Consider the following 21,756-nt stretch of genomic DNA (forward strand, 5'->3'; position numbering starts at 1 on the left):
GGTTGGCTGGAAGGCTTGAAGATGGGGATGATGTGACCAGTTTTTCATGAAAAAAAAGAACTCTAGAGAGAGGGGGCTCTTGTCACATATAATAGGAAATTGAAAATAGAAGTATGAACTAGAGAAGTTTGGAGAAGACGAGGATGAAGATAAGCATGACGTGTATTAATCCAAGAATAAAGAAGATGAAGAAGTATTCGGTGAGGTGGGAAGAGTTGATTGGTGGAGAAGAGAAGACGATGACGATGACGGCGACGACAAAGATGACATGTACCAATGACAACGCTATAAAAAGTGCTAGGAAGAGCGTGGCACGGGGGGGGGGGAGAAACAGTGAAGCGGAAGTTCCGGCGGGTCAGGAACACCTCGGTTGGAAGAGAGCAACGACGGCTACTGCTGCGGTGATCTCGAGTTCTACGGCGTCGCACCGTACACTTCGTGCCGTTCCTGAGCCCGTTCCGGGGTCTTAACGGCTGACGCAACCACCTGCTACGGCCAGGGGTGCCTCCAGCGCCGTTGCCACCCATCCGGGTGGTGCCCTCAACGCCAACAACACCAGCGTCGCCTGAATGTGCACATGGACTGGGACCTCGTACGACGCCGCCCACGACGCTGCCAGCGACGCCAGCCTGAGCACTTCGAACGCCACCTTGTCACCGCCTACCCAGATGCCACTGACTGCGCCCATGCAACGCATCAGCAGCACTGAACCGTGAGCACGAGCGCCGAACGCTAGTAGACTGGGTGTTCCAGGGCCGTGTGATTGGTAGTCTGTGTTTTGTGTTAGTTTTGTAAGTTAGTTTTGTGTGCTAGTGTTTGTGTCATGTAGGGTGCATTAAATGCGCGTCTGTGTGGGTACACCTGTCGCCTAGTTAATTCTTTCGGCCCAAGTGTTCTCGGGGATATCCGTGATAGTACTACGAACATTGCATGGAAAAGTTCTTCCCAGTGCCTCTAAGAATGGACAGTGTTTTAGGTGCCTTAGCCTGCCCTAGGCAACAGAGACATGCAATCAACTTTTTTTTTTGCTTATTTAGAGGACATTGGACTTCTTGACAAGGTCTAATTTCATCTTGCATCTTTTCCTCCATCAATCTTAACGCTGTTAACTTTGTTACCTTTCGCGTTACCTTTGTTAACTTTGTTACAGAACCAGTCCTGTCCACTTCTTCGTTTGTCCGTGTCTTTTCGCGCTGCATTCTTTAACCATGATCACTGGCCAACAAGCCCAAACAGCCACTTTAGTTTGTTACCTTATATGGCAGATTATGCACATCTCCATTTCGTAGAATAGCATGCCAGCGATTTTTAGACTTATTTGTAAAAAACACCGCCCCCTAAATATACGGACTAGCACGACAAGACCACACAGGACTGTGTGGTCCTATCTTGCTCAGTCCGGGTCTTAAGGGGGAGCGGTTTTTTTTGTAATATGAACAACCAACTAGACCGTTCGACCAGCCTTGCGATTTTTAGACGCCGGCTAAATTCTCTGCTCTTCGGTCACAGGGCTGCTCTGTCTCTCTCAGTGGCGACCAATGCATTGCACAAAAAAAAGAAAACCAAAAGCCATGGCACTGACATTGTCGTGGCTCTCTTGCTCCTACTGTAGTCCTCACTGAAAAAAAACCGCGAGCGGGGGCCCCCATGCAGTGTATGATCTCATCACAGAGCACGTGGGCTAGCTTGAAAACATCTGCAATGGGGACTGGCCAGCTCTCTCTCCTCCTTGATTAATGTCGGCTCGAGTGACTGAGTGACCTCTGCACCGTTCTTGATCTGAGCTGCTGCAAACGATGCTCTGGACACACGAAATCGCGTCGAGCGCCTTGCACAAAGTGTCGGCAAAATAAGTGGCAAAAGTGCCGTCGCGATTTGAATAGCGGCGCAGGCCTTTGGTTGAGTCGACACTCGCATCTACATTCTTTTCTGCCCCGCGCAAGTTGCCCTCTTTGTGCCCCTGGATTGTCTCCGGCGAGGAATGCGTGCGAGACTGCACGAAGCGTCACGCCACCCAGTTTGTCAGGTGTTCTGTCGGGGCTGTGTATGAAATTCCCCTGACGTGTGGAAACGTTTACATTGGCCAGACGGGCCGTTGTATAAATGAACGACTAAGAGAACATCAGCTTTCTATGAATAACAGAAAAGGGTCAAATTTGCCCTTACATTGCGGCGCATGCACTTTGGCTACGCCTGATAAAGCATGCCAGCCTTTGCTTGCTAGAACCAAAATCTTAAGGCGCAGTCGTAACCAGGTAGCCCGTGAGCTCGCAGAGGCTTTTTTCATTGATAAATCAGGTGATGAATGCGTAAGCGATTCTAGTATCAAATTGTATAAGAAAGAGAAAACTTTCCTGGCATGTGCGCTTAGGCAATGATTGGATAAGCATCTAGGCATATATATATATATATATATATATATTTGTGTTCTTTATGAATAAAATCAGTCGCGAGTTTGCGCCCGTCCGTGTCCTTTCTCGTCCGTGTCTTTTTAGCGCAATTCCCTTCTTTAAGTGCCGCCGCGGTGGCTCAGTGGCTATGGTGCTCGGCTACTGACCCGAAAGACGTGGGTTCGATCCCGGCCGCGGCGGCTGGAATTTCTTTGGAGGAGAAATTCTAGAGGCCCGTGTACTGTGCGATGTTAGTGCACGTTAAAGAACCCCAGGTGGTCGAAATTTCCGGAGCCCTCCACTACTAGGGCGTCTCTCATAGCCTTAGTCGCTTTGGGACGTTAAACCCCATAAACCAAACCAAACCTTCTTTAAGTATGTACGACCGACGCGCCCAAAAACGTGCTCTCTCGAAAATTCTTTCGATCGAGTTTGTTCATTCACTTGTTGCACAGGGAATCGGAGCACGAATAACGACGAAGCGTATTTGACTGACTCGCGTGGAGTTAAGAAATCCATTCTGCGCTGGCGTTTTCAGGCCAAACAATGCATCCCCTCGATAGGGGGACAGGTTTCCGACAAGGTCTCAAAACTTTATCGACGTAATAATTGCTTACACAGCGCAGCGCGGCGGACGGTACCGAGGACTGCCTTTCTCATACTTTCGCGCAGTCAGTACTCATGGCTAAAGTTCAGGCTTTGTTCTTCGTCTTTTCCCGGATCTTTTCCAGCGCACGGGATGACACAGGGAGGGTGAACACAGGACTACACTTCGTGTGTCGCCCCGTCGCGTTGCAAAAGATGTCGCAGGAGAAATCACCCATTGCGTTGGCCCTGTAGCTGCCGTGGTGCACTGGAGGCCTTTCGCACCAGTGAGTGCCCTCGAAGTCGTCCGGGTTCATGAGAGTAGACGCAGAAGAGAATCAGTATGTAGTGGCGTGCAGCAGGATGATGCCGCTTTCAGGCGCTATGAACCCAGTTCTGTACACCTCATAAAATTATGTACACAGTTGTGCTCACAGGGCCGTAGCTTTCTCTGATAGTGTGCCACACCTAGCTGTAATTATCGTTTTTATTTTTTGGCAAATTAAGCAACTTTTATAACGCAAACGGGATGCTTTTTATGCGAATTAGCGAGCGCCGCTGGCAACATTCCTCACAACACTGACCTTGGTAGCGTCTGCTCCAACTATTATCAAGCAAGCTGCTCTTGGAACCACTCATATTTCTTTTCCAGAGTTTATAGCCTTATGTACATCTCTTAAACGCAAGGTGATTAAGCAAACCATCTGGTAATTATCTGCAAATCCTGGTGTTTGGATAGCACAATTTCCAGCCTGCGCTGGGAATCTAACAAATGGGGTTTCTTTAGTCCCACATGTACTATATTTAGACAGCAGAATATGCATTTTGTATTGATATAACGAGCGCCTCCTGAAAGTGGTATTGAAGAACGCTTCTACCGCGATAGCTGTACGGCCTGCATGCCCAGGAGGGAGTAGCCCCAGCGTTCACTTTTTGCGCACAACCTCACACTTGTGTGGACACACGCCTGTCACCAGTTTGGGAGTGTGAATAGAATACCGGCGAGGTCGCGTAGGTGGTGGTGGTGAAAAACTTGCTGCGATAGGCCAGCGCGGGGTGTGTCATGGCCAGCTGGTGGTCGACACGTGTCCGAAACCTGTGCTTCAAACACCCGACTCGTGAGGCAGGCGCGCAGGAGGGAAATTTCATCTGAGTGGAGATGAGTGCATCTTACCGCATTTCATCTGAGTGCAGATTTCAGGGGATATCTATATGTGATATTAGTTACGCGACGCCTTATTTAAATCTGATATAGAGACCTCAGTTAAGTCTGCATTCAGAGAAGATGGGGTTGAAGAAAGGGCAGTGCGACCATGAAAACGCGGAGCAAGGCCTTGAGCTATGGACTCCAGTTATCTTTTTCGTCCTGAGGGCGCAATACTTTGGACTGAGCGATATGAAAGGAGGGAAGCACATTAGTACGTTCCATGTGTCTATAGAGAGACTTGCGGTTGTCTGGGTTAGACAAATAAATGTTCAGATTTGCATTGTATTCATCTTTAGCCTTAGATATCGTTCTTTGAAGAGAAGCTACAATGAAGTGGTAATTTATCCCGTTCTTTGGGCACTGATTATATGCTAGGCTCTTTTATGCGGCTTTCCTCTGGCGATAGGAGTTTTCGCATTCTTCATTCTACAAGCTCGAAGGAGTCTTATTTTCAACGGCTGTCTGAACTGTAAATACCGATCACCGAGTGGCGCCCAGCAAGGATGTTAATGCTTGAAGACCCCGGTCAGATTTATCCTAGGGGACAACAGACGAGAAGGCCTGACCTAAAAGTTTCTTGAACAGAGCACTGACAAATATTTGTGCGGAACCAGTCGCATAAGCGGACTGCACGGAATTAATGGTGAAAGTGATTGCATAGTGGTCACTGGAAGTACCGTAGTCAATTGTAGACAAAGAAGATACTCATTCACAACAGCGCAAAAGAAAGCGGGGGGGGGGGGGGGGGAAAGAGAAAACAAGCGCTGGCTTTGTCTATTTTCCCCTTTTGTCCGTGTGTCTTGCGCTGTTGTCAATAATGAATATGTACTATCAGCGTGAAATGAAACGCGAACAAAACAACTGGAACGCGAGCACAAAATATCAAGCATATTAGAGGCTGGAGATGAAATGCAGGCGTGGCCTATTAATATTTCAGAAGAACGGTCTTTTCAGCTTCGATGGGAAAACCAGCTGCTCAAGTATTTTGCCTCCCTAGTATAATATCTGCGAGTCGTGCTGTTCGCGTTTAAATTGGCTTGTTCGCGTTTCAATTGACGCTGATAGTACCAACCCGCCCAACTTTTTTCACTCATCACGAAGATACTCCTACAACATTAACAGCTAATGTTAAATCAATAGCTGCATGAGAATTTCCCCTCATGTAAGTTATGGCGCGACTGTTCTTACAGCACATATCAATTGGTGACATCCAAGACCAAAGCAGATGCCCGCTATAGCCTGCGGTGAAACCCCATATAACATGGTGCGAATGAATCCCCCTGCCAAAGCAACGCTTTTGTTGTTTCACAGTAAAATATCTCGCCCATCCGACCTACGGACACCTGCGGGAAGTACATATTTCCCACCGTAACAGAGGCGCAATGCGGGGCAAGGGTTTCAAGTGCAAGCATTTCACGATCGGGTAGCATAAATTTATGAGACACTTTAGCACGATTAAATAGTGAAGTTTATAACTGTGAACGGACGATTAACAGGGAGCCACGATTCTTGTAGTAAAGTAATGTCTGCAGTAAGTTTAAGGATAAGCTGCTGTAAGTTGTGAAAAGAAGATCAAAAGATGAGATAGAGCGACAATTCCACTGGCGTACAGTTATTTCCTCAACGATTATTGCTTTAATAATGAGGCAGAAACAGCCTCTTTCAAACACATCTGATTTCTTTCGAATTCCAGGTGAACCTTTCTTAGTCTTGACATCTGGACGGTCAGATTTAGAAGGAGAAAAGAAAGCACGTCGCTTCTGAGATGGAGATGTCATTTCAGTATCTCACTGAGAAGCGTTAGAAAGGGAGACTGGGTCAGAGTCATTTACTCCAACAGGCGTGGAAGCAGACGAGATGGTTGGTTGAATATTATCGACAGTTGCATAGGACGGAGGACAGTAGACGATGATAGGGTACCTAGAGCTGATGAAGCTGCTCGCGCGGGAATGACTTCTGACAATGCATCGCTGAACGCACTGATTATGCGGTAAAGTATAGCCTTTGTCAAAAGTAACCAGGCTGCACGATTTACTTCTCAGTCCTATAGTAAAGCTATTATGCCAGCCCTCAAGCTCTAAATCTCTGTATGGTAAGAAGAACCCCTGCCTTTACCTTCAAAGAAGTTTTTGATCTTTAGGGAAGGCGTCAGGGGTCTACTATACGAATGAGAAGCAAACCATGCAGCCTGGTTACTTTTGACAAAGACTGTACATCGCACCAGCAACCGACTTTGTTAAAAGCTTGCCTCCACATCAGCAGCGGTCGTGCGTACGAGCTCCGCCTTCTTTCAAGTAGGGCATCAGCATCCGCACCCGAGTGCCTGTCATGCTGAATAATGTCCAAGACATCGGCACGCTTCGGGCAGGTGAGATCATCAGCTGTGTGATCAGAGTGGCAAAGGCAGCAGCTAAGCGACTCAGAAGTGCAAACTTCGGATGCATGATCACCGCCGCAAACGCAGCAGCGCGTCGCCGACTTGCAAGATTTGCCGCTGTGACCGAACAGCCAGCGATTCTTACACTGTAAAGGACGGGGCTGCAGTGGGTCCACACGGTACACAATAAGCCAACCATTGATCTCGGACTGACAAGAGGACCCTGCAAATGTTGCATTAACCAACTCAGTTGGTATACGAGAGCCTCCAGCTTCTCTGCTGCAGCAGTAAACTGAAAGGATGCCAACACCGGCGTCATGAAAGTCTGCAAGAATTTCCCCTGGTGTTGGTGTTGGGAGAAGCCTTTGCCGTGCAGTGGGCACAGTCAGGCTGATGATGATGATGCGGAAGGAACCACACCGCGGATGATTCCTTTTACGCAGGCAAGTTGCTCAGGAATAAATACTTTCACACGTAGTGAGGCGAAAGAGGTGCACTGCAGCAAATCGGCAACACGATCCAAGTCAGCCGATTTGCACAGAATTCCGTTTTTACAAATAGTCGCACCTCTGAAATCCCAAGATATCGGCTAGTCGTGGCCTTCAGCTGTTCCCGGATAATGCTAGTGCTTTTTATTTTAATTACACCACTGCCTACAGGGACCAGCGCCACAGGGATAAGCTTGCCGCCGTTTTGACAAAAACACTTTAGCGGCATGTTTTCTTCCAACAAACTAGCCAACCAGGTTACCGGACATGTGCCCGGGGAAGACATCGTCATGGCCGCAAGCCTACAGAGAGATGAAAGCTGCACCCAATGGGGCAAAACCTGGCCAAATCCTCCACTCGAGCAACGACCTCACCAGGACAGGCCAAAAGACGCAGAGACCGGCCGCAGCACCAACGGGGACGGCAGGGATCAGCAGGGATACGGGATCTTTCTCGCCCTCCTTCTGCAGAGCCAGAGAAGGCACTGCGGCTGCGCTAATGCCCTTCTTCAGAAAGAGCGAGAAAAAAACCGAAGGAAAGTGCGCTGCCCGCACCACCGGTTGGCACAACGGGCTTCACAGTGGAACTAAAGAAAGGAGTTTCTTCACTCAATCAATTTTGTGAACGGCAAGCAAAAAAAAAAAATTGCCGACGAATACTTTCCTTCCTAATGCGAAATTAGAGCGCAGCTCATCAGCTGTTTCAGCTTTTCGATAGATTGAGGCAAAGAATTCGAGCAAGTAAAGTATGTACAATTACAGACAACTTGTTATTTTTCACACATATTCCATCTTCAAGAAACACTCGACTAACAGTTCTTGATTATCATGAAGGAAGCTTTGTGGACGGAGAAATAGATGGATATATGCTCGAATTGCTGCATCAATTCCTGGTTCTCAAAGACGAGGTGTGCGCAAGTATTTCACGAGATTGTCGCACCTGTGGGAGCCGTTACGAGCGAGAGGAACGGGATGTTCTCCCGCATAAGTGGTAAGAAATTCCCGCTTGTCTTTATATCTACATTAAAGTCCCCAGCACCCTGCCACCCTGGCAGGTGGCATCGTTTCTGGCACGACGTTGTCAATGATAAAGCATGCAGCCCACATCTGGCACTACCGCCACGTAGCTTAAAGCACGATTGAGGTGTCCACTGTTCCAAGGGGGCAGTTATGCGTCTTCCCTCTGGTTCAGGCATCCAGCGAGATGTGGGAGACAGATACTGCGCATTTCCTTTCCTCAACAGCTAATTTATAAATTTTACCCTCTGCCTTCCAAGCCCACGCTCTATTGGTTTCGCAGCTGTGGGATACAGATACTGCGCATTTCCTTTCCTGAAAAACTAATTTATAAATTTTACCCTCTGCTTTCCAAGCCCACGCTCTAGTGGTTTCGCAGCTGTGGGAGACAGATACTGCGCATTTCCTTTCCTGAAAAACTAATTTATAAATTTTACCCTCTGCTTTCCAAGCCCACGCTCTAGTGGTTTCGCAGCTGTGGGAGACAGATACTGCGCATTTCCTTTCCGCAAAAAAATACCCAAGAGACTGGAAATTCGAAAATGTGTTTGGCGAAAGAGTGGTCAACCCACTGCCGCTTCCCAGAACCGCTTGGCGCGAATCACTGGGCCGCTTCGGAGCCATGCGTCTCACTCACTCGACTGCAACGAGACGTCTGGCGAAGGAGCGGCGGTGCAGCCACCACCGGCGACGCGCGCGCGCTCGTTCTACTGTTGATGTGTGACTTCACGGTTGGTATGCACAGCTACGCCCTCCATCGGCGCGCCGGTTGCTAAGGAGGGGAGGAGGTTGCGCTTTTACTTTCTGCTTTCGAAGCTCCCGCTCCATTGCTTACGCAGCTTAAAGGGTGTCCACTGCTGGTTACAACGGACAACGGCGACGCCGCGAAACGCAGAAACGGGTGTCAAAGAGCTGCGCTCTAAAAGCTCTTCGATCTAGAGAATAGAAGTCGCTGTCGGAACCATGTGATTTTTGGGCTTAAAGAAGCTTCAGATGAAAACCCCAGCCGCTTAAAAGAGACTTTTCTAAATGAAGTCTTCCTTGAAAGCTTAAAACAAAATGTAAAACCGTTCAAAGAGTACACAGAACAGGAAAAAACACAGGACAAGCTAAGGCTAGTGATAACCGTTTTTGAGTACAATGAAAATTGAATGCCATGAAAGAATACTCAAAGCTGAAGGGAGCAGGAATGTCTGTATGACATGATTATAGCAAGGGAACATTAAAGGGAGACTGAAGCACTTTTTTTGAAAATCCGGCTGACAGCGGCGTTCTATAGTTTTTCATGTTGTATGCTCGAATATCGCATCCAAATAAGGCAAAAACAAGCGCGAATTGCCTTTTTTAGCAGAAATATGCGGCCTGCGCCGCGGGGCACGGCCGCGCGGCGCGCCGCCGCCCGTGATTGGTTAAGAGAGGTCGTGACGTCACTTTGAGGACTGGAGAAGCTGCCGATGCGGAAATGGCGCTGCGCTGAGTGCAGATCGCAGCTTAACGTGGCGTTGTAAAAGCGAATATGGCGACTATTTTTTTACTGACCTCCAAAGAAAAGGATACTACAGTTTGTTCATTCCACGTATCACCTGAAAGCAAAAAAGACACGAGCAAAAAATTCTACGCCTAGCACAAGCATACGCTAGCGTGAAAGACACGTATGCAGACCATGCGTAAAAGGTGCCAGCACAACCTCGGCTGGTATTCTCGGAAAGGAAGGGGTGCGAACAATACTCAAGTCAATTACCACCACCGGACGCCTCCTGGCTCGCCCGAAAGAGCGTCATCCTAATGAAAAGGCCCAAAGCGCTGTGTATAAAAAATCCTATTCTCACTACCCGGCGTAGGTTGGGGCAAGAAAGTATTTCAAGGAAACGATGAAGCAGCACAAAGCTGATGTCAAATTAGCGAAGCGCAGTGGCCAAGCACTGCGAGGCATGTGACCACAGGATAGTGACGCAATCATTGTTCGCTGGAAACCAAGCTAAATACGCGCACAAGGCTGCTGCTTCACTCATGGCGTGTTCAGCAGATGCCAGAAAATATCAATCGCTGCCTCGGAAACGTTCGCCCTTCCTAGATTTGCAGTTTAGGTTCAGTGAAGTAGTGGCCAACTATATGTGTGTTTAAAAGCCAAGCTAGCTGCAACTCGTTCGCTGCCACAACTTGATGAAGAAACCGATTAAGGTTGCGAGACACGGTGTTTTTTTTTGCAAAAACTTGGTTGGCATTCATTTCTCTGTTAAATTTGCATCCGAAATCAGAACGTAGAACGCTTTCATTTTAATCGCTTAGATACGATTAAACGAGATGCCGCATATGAAGAGCTTCAATGCTTGCTTGCTTTGCTTTATTGTGTTTTGCTTTGCTTGCTTGTTTGGACACGTCGAACCGAGTATAAAATCACTAACCGAGCCTTGCTGAGCACGCCTCATGTGGTCTGGCCGCACCTAAGCTGAGAAGAGCAACACATGCTTGAGCCTCTATAAGGTTTCTGCAGGGGCATGTTTCTAGTGAGCATGTTTCTGCTTTTAGAAGAGGCGCTTCTTCGAAATGGTGACACGCCTCTCATGCGCGAGGAAATGAAAGGAACTGCGTCATGGTTCAGCCGCGACCGAAATCTCCAGAGATCACATTAGGGACAAGCTCTGCATGTAGCCGGTCTCACGAAAGTGCTTCGAGCAGAGTACGCTTGCTTTGGTCGGCTTGAATTCTTCGTCAAAGCAATGAGCGCTTGCGCTGCGAGCGTATGATCTTGCGGAAAACAGTGGAAGACGACACAGTCGCGGACGTAGTTGTTCGTGGACACGAAAGCAGAGTAGTACCTCGTGTTGAATCTGATTCTCAAGGTCGGCTGACATGCTTTGTACGTCACAACGCACGCAGTACGAGGAACAACGCATGCAGCACGAGAAACAACGCGCGCTGAAAGCTCTCTCGGGTGCGCCGAAGTGTCCCCGGCTCCTCAACATGACGTCACGTTGGCCGACATGGACGAGGTTTCCCTCTCCGCTGTCCTCCTCTCCTGCGGTCGCGCGGGGCGCGGGAGATTTAAACATCGCGTTTTTAATTGGTGATTGCGCCACTGTTTTGGCCAAAATCGAAAAAATAATTTTACAGACGTGATCAGCAATGACACTACTTCAAAACCCTAAAAAATTAGCTGATTCGAAAACCGCCTCAGTCTCCCTTTAAGTAAACGAAACGACTTATGGGAGAAACAACGTCCAGACCGGTAAAGCTACTGCAGGCTGACGCGGCCCAGACTCATTGCTGATATTACTTTGAAACATTCCTGGTTGCTTGCTAAATGCCTGAAGCTTAGTAAACAAGTTCAATCAATGGGAAGATTTGCTCTTTTAACATATAGTCATCTTATCTAAGCAGTCACTGAGACATGGCTATCGTCAAGTATTACGGAAGAAATTATTCCCCCATATATAAGAAGATAATTAGGCGTGACCACAGTCTACGGGTAGGTGGTGTTGCGGTTAACAGGGAAAAATGGAGTCACGTGCGTTCAGCTTGACGAATTTCCTAATACGAAACTGTTTGATGGAAAATTAGGTGCCTAAATTTTGTTGCTATTGTTGGCGTTGTTTACAGGTCTCCAAAGAGCCCGCCATCCTACCGTGTGTCCCAGGAATGACTGATGGATTTTGAAAATCAATAAAAAAAAAGACGCAATGAGATACAATTGTATTCTTTGCGGCCTTACGATTACGAAATCAGGGAATTTTATCTATTTTCACCTCGATGGCTGCGTCAACAAGCAGAACTCGCGATTTTGGGGAAGTGAAAATCCTCATATTGCTGAACCATCATCTCTGCATTCACCAAAATTATTGGTATGGGCTGCGGTTTTCTCAAAAGGAATAATAGGGCCATTTTTTCGAGAGCAACCGGTAAATGCTGTACGATATCTTATGATACTGGATGAGTTTGTGGCGATTAATACCGCTTTGGACGACCGTCTGAACGCTTCCTGGTTCATGCAAGATGGCACGCGTCCACACCGAACGCGTGCAGTGTTTGATTTCTTGAAAGAACATTTCCGTGAGTGTGTGATTGCCTCGGAATACGACAAGCATACAGGAAGTGGCATGGCATGGCCTCCTTATTCGCCAGACTTGACGCCCTGCGACGATTTTCTTTGGGGGTACCTGAAAGATTTGGTTTACCACCAAACTCCACAAACAATTGCGGAGCTGAAGTAGCCCATCTGGACGGCATATGAGACAATTCCAAGTGACATGTTACAACGGGTGTCTGGGAACTTTTGCCTCAGACTGCGCCACATCCTCCAAGCATCTGGTGGTTACATTGAAAATGTCATTCTTTAGTTTTTTGCAGCAGTCCTAGCAAAATTTCCATACAGGTGTTTTATTTTTTATAGCCATCAGCGCCACCTGTTGGTGGAAATGTAAACTAAATTTGAGTTTTGAAGGGATAAAATTCCCTGGTTTCCTAAGCGTAAAACCGCAAACAATACAATTCTATCTCATACCGTCTTTTTTTATTGATTTTCAAATTGAAATCCATGAGTCATTTTTGGGACACATGGAATTTAGAATCTTTAATTGATCATACTTCCCCCAAATACTCCAACCAGAACGTAAATTTATCTTAACCGGAGATTGTCTAGCTGCAATTTATCTTAACCGGAAATATATCTGTCCTACCATGCATAGGCTTGAAGAGGGCCAACGTACAATAGCATGCGGGTACTTTTAGATTTGGCCTTTTTTTCACAAGCTACATGAGGTGGTCGCTCTACCAACTTGTGTCACTAGCACATCATCATCCATCCTTGATCTTGTTTTTCTAAACTTTGCAGAAGAACTTGCAGCACAAATAACCCATGACACTTCAGAGCACAGTTTACTGAACAACGAAGAGCAGCCTCAGTGATATGCGATATCCTCGACTTTTCACCAGCGGACGGCGAATCAGTTTTAGATGCTAGCCTGAACCCACCTCTGGAGAATTATAGAAAGTCGGTGATGTTGTGGCCCATTGGAACAGCGTAATGAGGTTTTACTTTCTTGATTGCCGACGTTGTCACAATGCAGTGGTTGCACGTCTCGGTTCCACGAATTGGAGATCTTAAAAAGTGCGCGTCTAAACTAAGAAGAGAAGCTTACGAAGCTTACTACATTAAAAAGGCATCCGGCTTGTTAACCAAGAAGCCTACGGCGCCAGTAGCTCCTTCCCCCCCCCCCCCCCCCCCCCTTTCGTCGGTAACTGCCGTGTCCGTCGGAAAGTCTGGAGGCGTTAGGAATGATGACAGCGCGTGGCGCGCTTCAGTCGGTGTCCAAGGCCGCGGGAAACGAGGAGCAAGACCGCGAACAGCCGGAACAGCCCGTCGTAAGGGCCGACGACCGTTTATTGAAAAGAGATGAGCTCTCAAGTGAGTGGGGGTCAATAAGGTCGGCGACTTCTGAAACCACCCGACTGTCGAGCTAAGCGGTGGAGTTCTGCTTTACTGGCGCCTCGATAGGTTGCATGTCCAGGAAAAGTGTGTGGTCCGCTGAGTCATACTCTGGAGAGCATTGGGCTCCGTCCACTTGTATGTACAGTGCCACTGCACCGGTATTGGTCGAAATTGGGCGAGAGCAGATTTACTAATGCCCCGCCCAATTATCGAAGGGATTAAAACCCGCTGCAAAAAAAGAGCGAAAAAGGAAGCGCTCCGAGTCTCAGTCTCGGCCGCTTTTACACAGCCCTTGTTGTAAACAGCCCCTTTCCCTTGTTTCTGTTATTTTGGTCTCGTCTTCAATAAATCAGTTTTGTCTTAAAAGAGCAGAAAACTGAGCTAGTTGGCTCATATTTCTTGGTGGGAACAGCCGAAATAACAAAACGCGGACACAGAAAGGAACACACAGAACGTAGACGAAGCTGACTGTCAACTAAAATTTTATTGGAAAACCTGCGCTTTTTGTTTCCTTGTCAAAATTATCTTGCTTTTATCTCCGTTGGGGTTCATTCAAGAAGGAAATTTCTTTTCTAGATAGAGAGATTGATGGTGTACTAACGCACTGCTGTCCTGTTTCCCGTATCGCCAATGCTTCAAGGATCTCACGTGTTACTTGGTCTGCATACCTTTCCATGACTTGAACTTCATGCAACTTGGGTTCGCGCTTGCGGGCTTTTTTGCCTTTTTTGTTTGGGTCCGAGTTGTTTGCTCTGCACCGAACAAGGCAATTAGCATGAGGGCTCGAGTCAACAGGCAAAAGAAGCAGCAATGCCAGATCGCACACCGAACAAGATTCAGCGAGTGTATTAAAGTTGTGGTTTATATTATCCCTCTGGCCTTGGGTGTGACGCCGACACCTGGCGCCTATTATCAACAGGCCTTGGGTGTGACGCCGACACCCACGCAGCCTCTGCAGCCCCCAGCCATGACTTACGCCGCAGCTGTGCGCCGTCCTGCACCTCGACGACGGGACCCAAGCCCCTATCGCCCTCAGCCAGCTGCGCTGGACCGCCGCCCTCTCGCCCCAACCCGCCCGTCCTACGAGAGTCGCACACGGCCGAGGAAATGCGACGAGTGGAGAACACCCGACCAGTGGCGCCCACTATGCTTCCACTGCGGCGAAGCCGGTCACATTCTCCGGTACTGCCCATACAGGAGAATGGGCATCCGAGGGTTCTCTTACGACGCCCCACGACCCCGACCCGGCCAGCGACCAGCCGAAATCGAAGAGTTTTTGCGTCGGGAAGAATGCTCATCGCCGAGCCGCCTATCACGGTCCCCGTCGCCATCGTCCCCGCGCTTTGTATCTCCTAGCTGAGGTTACGCCGTGCGTGGACGCTCCCCCAGCCCCCGAAGGTTAAACTAAATAAAGCAGCCTCTGGAGGTGAGGTTGCTTCTAAGCGCAGTGACAAAGATCCTCCATCGACGAGTACTCAAGGCCGTGCCTCAACTACGACGACAACACCGACGACGACGACGACGCGGCCAGACTTGAAGCTTTTACCGCTGCCCAGTGAAGTAACGTCGGAGTACGCCCACCGCAGCCTCACTACTTGATGAAGCCAAGATCGGACACCGAAGACACCGTACAATACGAGAACGCGAACAAGTGATCTTGAAGTTACGGTCGACGGTCACGCGGTTACTGCCTTGGTCGACACGGGAGCTGACTACTCAGTCATGAGCGGGCCACTCGCTGTCCGACTCAGAAAAGTGACAACAACTTGGGATGGCCCCTTTGATCCGCGCCGCAGGTGGTAACCTTATTACGCCGCCAGGACGCTGCACCGCGAGAGTTACAGTCAATGGGCGAACCTATGCTACAACCTTGAATTTATTTATTTATTAAATAAATAAATAAATAAACCTTCCTGGTCTTAAAGAAATGCTCGCGAGAAGTGATTTTGGGAATCGACTTCCTGAATGATTGATTGATTGATTGATTGATTGATTGATTGATTGATTACAAACATGTTTATTTCTTCAATATTCTCAGAACATGTGGGTGGGCCGCCTAGTCCGGTAGTCCACTGGCTGCTGCTGCTGCGCTGGCCCTCGCCACCAGCCAGTGCTGACGGTCAGGATCATCGCTGAGCAGAATAGCCTCCCACTGCTCCTCCGAGGGGTTGGGAATGGGGTCAACTAAGGGATTATATTGGCATGCTCACACCATATGGTAGAGGTTAGCTACTGTATCGGCTGTCACAGTCGATAGAACATGACAACACGGTTGCAGGGCAAAGGAGCCCTCGTGCTTTATTGCGCGCTGGTTTTATAGCCACCACTGGAAAGAAGGGCGACCTCCTCTCCCCAGAAGCCGACTGTGTGCGCATGTCCCGTGGCTTCCGGGACGATGACTTAGCTACCGATACATCCTCCTTCGTTTGGAAAAAAAAAAGAAAGAAGAGGAAAAGAGAAAAGAGAAGAAAACTCTGTTACAAACAAATCTGAATGGTGTATGGCCCTCGCACAGACGCCTTGTTGACTTCACTTGCATTGGAAATTTAGGGCACCTGTACAAAGTCCTTGTTGTACGAGAGCCGCCGAGGTGGTGCTATTTGTCTTGTTGATCTCCTTAGTGCTGGTGCTGGCGAGGCAGTGCGCGGGGGATCCTGCGTTGGAGGCGCTGTGCCGAGCTGTGGCATGATAGTACGCGACTGCGGTGGACCAGTGCGGGCCGAGGTTGCCGAATTGTCCGAGCTGTTTTCGTCGTCGACGAAGTCCGGCAGCTCCCGCTCAAAGGGTTCACTGGTCGGTAGCAGGTGCCGCCGGTTGCGTCGCAGAACTCTTCCACCTTCGGTGAGTACGTCGTACGACCTGGGAAACCTGGACTGACGCAAGATCCGAGCTTTCGGTGACCACGTGTTCTGCCTCACCCGAACGACGTCACCTTTCTGCAGTGGAGCCAACGGCCGCTTGAGGCTTTCGGTCTGGCGATGCTTGTACACCTGGTAGTTGGCACTACAGCGCAAGTCCGGCAATGTGGTGCGAAGCTCGCGGCCTTGGAGGATCTCTGCAGGGGTTCGACCGCACTCTAGAGGTGTGGTCCTGTAAGCAAGAAGTCCCAACCAAAAATCTTGTTTAAGTTCGGTGGTTTTCTTTAGGATGCGCTTTACAATTTGCACACCCTTCTCCGCGAGACCATTTGATTGAGGGAATCGTGGACTCGAGGTGGTGTGTTTGAAATCATATCGCTTTGCAAAGGCAGCGAAGTCGTTACCTGCGAACTGCGGACCATTGTCTGTGCATACCTCCATTGGTATGCCGTATCGTGCAAAAATGGAGCTAGTTGACTCTATGACGCTCCTCGCTGACAAGTCGTTAAGCAGTTCTACTTCGGGGAAGTTTGACAACGCATCGTATAAACACAAGTAGGATTTCCTACCATACTGGAAGATGTCGATGCCCACTCGGTACCAGGGCTTTTCAGGCACAGGACGCATTTTCAATGGCTCTCTTGGTTGGCTGTAGGCGTACTGCATACATACGCTACACTTCTTGACAAACGCCTCAATGTCCGAGTTCATTCCAGGCCAGAAAACTAGACGCCGTGCCCTGAGTTTGTTCTTATTAATGCCCATATGACCATGATGTATTTTTTCTAACATTTCCCGTTGTAAAGTAGTTGGTATTATAACCTTGCAGCCTTTTAGCAGGACGCCTCTAACTTCGGACAGTTCGCCCTCGCTTGACTTCAGCGGCCCTTCGATAGGAATACCATTACTTAGGCATTTTAGAACGGAGCTCAGATAAGGATCGTTCCTCGTCTCTACGGCCAGTCGCTTCCACGTGTCGTCGCTGACAAGTGAGCAAACCACACTTACGGCATGAACTTCCACGTCATCGCTCTGGATGCTCTTATCGTCCTCGGCGGGGGCCCTTGATAGCATGTCGGCGAGCAGAAGTTTTTTTCCCGGAACGAAGAATATTGTGATCTCATAACGCATCAGCCTAAGAAAAAAACGCTGCAGCCTTGGCGGCATATCGCCAACTGCTTTTTTGTGGATGGCAACTAATGGGCGGTGGTCTGTTTCCACAATAACCTGCCGGCCGTAGACGAAGTGGTGAAACTTTTCGCACCCGTATACGATAGCCAGTGCTTCCTTCTCTATTTGAGAGTACCGCTGCTGCGCGTCAGTGAGCACTTTGGAAGCATAAGCCACGGGTTTCCAGGAATCGCTATGACACTGCATTAAAGCTGCAGCAATCCCATTCTGTGATGCATCACAGGACACTTTTGTTGGTTTTTTGGGGTCAAACATTGACAGGAGCGGTTGTTGGCTCATGCTATGGCATAGCAGTTTCCATTCACTCGCATGGTTATCTGTCCATTCAAAAACTGCATCTTGTCTGATTAGGCTCCAGAGAAGAGTCGTTCTTTCCGCCAGCGTGGGTAAAAATTTTGCAAAGTAGTTTGCGACCCCCAGCATTCGCAGAACTCCCGATTTGTCAGAGGGGGCGGGCATTTCCAACATACTTTTCACTAGTGAAGGGCTCGGTTTTATACCTTCTGCACTGATAACGGCGCCCAAGAACTCAATTTCTTGAACGCCAACTGTGCACTTCTCACGATTAAATGTGAGACCGGCCTGCTCAGCTGCTTGCAGAGCTGACCGAAGGCGTACGTCGTGCTCCTGCCGGGAAGTGCCCCAGACTAGTATGTCGTCGACGTACACTTCCACGCCGGGAAGAGATTCAAAAACTTCATTTAGTGTTTTCTGAAACACTTCAGATGCCGACGAAATACCGAAAGGCATCCGTAAAAAACGATATCGACCGAACGGTGTTGCAAAAGTACAAATCCTGGAGGTTTCTTCGTGCAATGGGATCTGATGGAACCCCGAGTTTGCGTCAAGTCTGGAGAACACTGTTGCGCCCGCTAGCTCGGATTCTATATCTGCTCGCCTTGGCATTTCGTAGTGTTCTCGCTTAATGCATTCGTTTATCTTTCTAGGGTCCATGCACACTCGGATATTGCCGTCTTTTTTTGCGAACGATAACGAGAGGACTCACCCAGTCTGTGGCTTCTGTGACTTTTGTGATGATCCCAGCCTTTTCCATGCGTTCAAGTTCTAGCCGAAGCGGTTCTCGCAGAGCCAGAGGTACCCGTCTCGCTGTTTGGACAACAGGTGTGGCGCCTTCGCTCAGGGCCATGCGGTATTCGCGTCGAACACAGCCTGTGCCGCTGAACAGGTGTTGGTAATCGTGAATGACTTTATCAGAACTGTTCACTGTTACGTTGTGAACTTCCCGCGGCAGAAGACCCAGTTCTTCGCTTGCTTCAAGACCAAGGATTGCTTGATTTCCTTTGCGCACTACAAAAAAGTTGCAAACGCTCTTTCGGTTATTCAGCTCCACTTGAGTTCTGAAGACACCCATATGTTTGATAATGCCGCCGCCATACGATCTCAGGATCACACTACTCGGCATTAATGATGGCTTGGGATTCATCTTCCTGTAAAGACCGAAGGGCAACAGGTTAGCTTGGGATCCCGTGTCCACTTTCAACTTCACCAGCAAACTGTTCATGCATACTTCAACGGTCCATTCACGTCGACTGCTGACGCTGCTAACCGACACGTCGAGTACGTTAAAGTCTTCTTCGGATTCTTGCAGTGCGTCCACCTGATTATTTGCCTTGCAGCAGACCGCGAAATGGTTCTTTGCTTGACACTTTCTGCATGTACGTCCGAACGCTGGGCAGCTTCGCGGCGCATGAGTTCGGCCGCATTTTCTGCACTTGAATTGCTTTGATTGCGCTTTACCCAAAAACGGGCTTTCCTTTCGCACCAAGTCCACCGTTTGCTGCTGGCGCTCATTCCATATCTTTTGGTGTTCAGCTGCGCTCTCAGCGGCTTTGCAGATTCCTTCTGCTTTTTTGAGGGTGAGCTGGCTGTCTGCGAGCAACTTCTCTTGTACTTTGCTATCACTGGTGCCAAAAAATATTTGGTCTCTAATCATTAACTCCGTCAATGAGCCGAAATTGCATGAATGGGCTGGAGTCTTCAAATCACGCAAAAAATGTTCAAAGGGCTCACCGGAATCTTGCATCCGTTTCCTGAAGATATACCGCTCGTGGACTTCGTTCCGTTGGGCAGCACAGTATTCTTCAAACTTTTTCACCACCGTCGCATAGTCGAGCTTGTTCTCGCCATCCGCAAAGGTAAACGTGTTGTAGATTGCGATGCCTTCCTCACCTGCGATGCTCAAGAGCAGCGCGGCCTTCGCAGACTCTGGTCGAGGTTTTTCGGTTGGCTCCGATGCAGTCAAGAAGAGCTCAAACTTCTGTTTAAAGAGCTCCCAGTGCTTGCTGATGTCCCCTGTCACACGCAGCGGCTCCGGTGGCTTTAGGAATTCCATCTTGTTGGTCGGTGGCATCCCACTTCTGCCACCATGTATCGGCTGTCACAGTCGATAGAACATGACAACACGGTTGCAGGGCAAAGGAGCCCTCGTGCTTTATTGCGCGCTGGTTTTATAGCCACCACTGGAAAGAAGGGCGACCTCCTCTCCCCAGAAGCCGACTGTGTGCGCATGTCCCGTGGCTTCCGGGACGATGACTTAGCTACCGATACAGCTACCGCTCCACAATGTGGACACTGCGGAGAGTATAGTGTGGGGTACCACTGGTGTAATTTAGCTGGTGTTGGGTATGTGTTGGTTTGTAGTCTCCTAAGGGTGTTCTCTTCTAACTTGTTGAGGGATTTGTGTGGTGTTGGGTACTCCTTTCTGACTGTTCTGTATGGCGCACGATTGTCAGCATACACTGCTAAACCTATAGGTCGCGGCACCCTTCATGGTTATCAGGGGGAGACGCCCGGTATAGAAAAGCTCGGGCATGCTTGTGGGCGGCTTCGTTTCCTCCTGGTAGTTCCAGGTGACATCGGGCGATCATCGACCTTCGATCCAAGTCGATCAAGCTTTCCACGGACAAAGCCATATCTGCCGCGACGACAGCGGCTCATCACATTGCCTTAAACGCCCTCGACGCAGCATTGAGCGTGCCGCCCCGATCAAGTGTCGTCGCCTGCATAGGTACTGGAGACATCGAAACTGCCGAAGGCGCCGTCGAGGGGAACACCCACTTACTCTTTGATCGAGGACTGGGCGTCGCAAGGGCAGTCGCCCAAATCCGGAATGGCCAAGCCCAGGTGCTGCTAACCAACTTCACCGAATAATACCGGTATCCAAACAAAGGTACGGCGATTGCCTTTCTCGACGAGCTGCCAGACATCCGAGACATATTTGCCCTCCCCGATCAACCCGCAGAACCATCTGACCAAGGCCATCAACCCACGGTCGACATCAACCCGGCATTACCCCAGAGCAGACAAGACCAAATACGCAGTCTTCTTCAAAGGTACAGCGATTGCTTCTCATCAGCATCGAATGTGCGACGAACCCGGCTTGCCAAGCACCGCGTTGTCACAGACGAACACACCCGACCACTGCGGCAGAGCCCCTACCGCGTATCGCCGATAGAACGCCAAGCTATCCGCAAGCAAGTAGAGGAAATGCTACGTGACGACGTCATCCAGCCATCAAGGAGCCCCTGGGCAGCACCAGTTGTCCTAGTGAAAAAGAAAGACGGCACCCTTCGCTTCTGCGTCGATTAGCGCCGCCTGAACAGCATTACGAAGAAGGATGTCTACCCCCTCCCCTGCATCGACGACACATTGGATCGGCTATGCAACGCTAGGTACTTCTCATCGATGGACCTGAAGAGCGGCTACTGGCAAATTGAAGTCGACGAAAGAGATCGCGAGAAGACTGTTCATCGCGCCAGACGGACTCTTCGAGTTCAAGGTGATGCCATTCGGCCTCTGCTCTGCCCCAGCGACGTTCCAGCGAGTAATGGATACGGTGCTCGCAGGCTTGAAGTGGCAGATTTCCCCAGTCTACTTAGATGACGTTAACACTTCTTTTTGGGCAAGTTGGTTCATATTTGAAAACTTTAAAAGGGCGCAAACACACACGACCACAAAGTACAAGAGACGAGACACAAGCTCGTCTCTTGTACTTTGTGGTCGTGTGTGTTTGCGCCCTTTTAAAGTTTTCTTAGATGACGTTGTTGTCTTCTCCTCAAGCTTTGAAGACCACCTCAGAAGGCTTCGGATAGTGCTGGAAACGATCAAGTCTTGAGGTCTGACACTTAAACCAGAGAAGTGCCACTTCGCCTACGAGTAGCTGCTGTTTCTTGGTCACGTCGTAAGCAAGGATGGA

At 49.1% G+C, this 21,756-nt stretch overlaps 1 protein-coding gene and 1 pseudogene across 1 annotated transcript in view; both read right to left on the reverse strand.

The window, feature by feature from the left end:
• The window catches only part of LOC149326674 (protein artichoke-like), a 269,121-nt gene that overhangs the window by 143,989 nt on the left and 103,376 nt on the right, over positions 1–21,756 (reverse strand). The window lies entirely within an intron of this gene.
• Positions 15,420–19,908, reverse strand: LOC149326677 (uncharacterized; annotated as a pseudogene).

Source organism: Amblyomma mixtum, chromosome 10 (assembly GCF_055824585.1).
Source record: "Amblyomma mixtum isolate Tamu chromosome 10, ASM5582458v1, whole genome shotgun sequence".
NCBI classification, from domain to species: Eukaryota; Metazoa; Arthropoda; class Arachnida; order Ixodida; family Ixodidae; genus Amblyomma; species Amblyomma mixtum.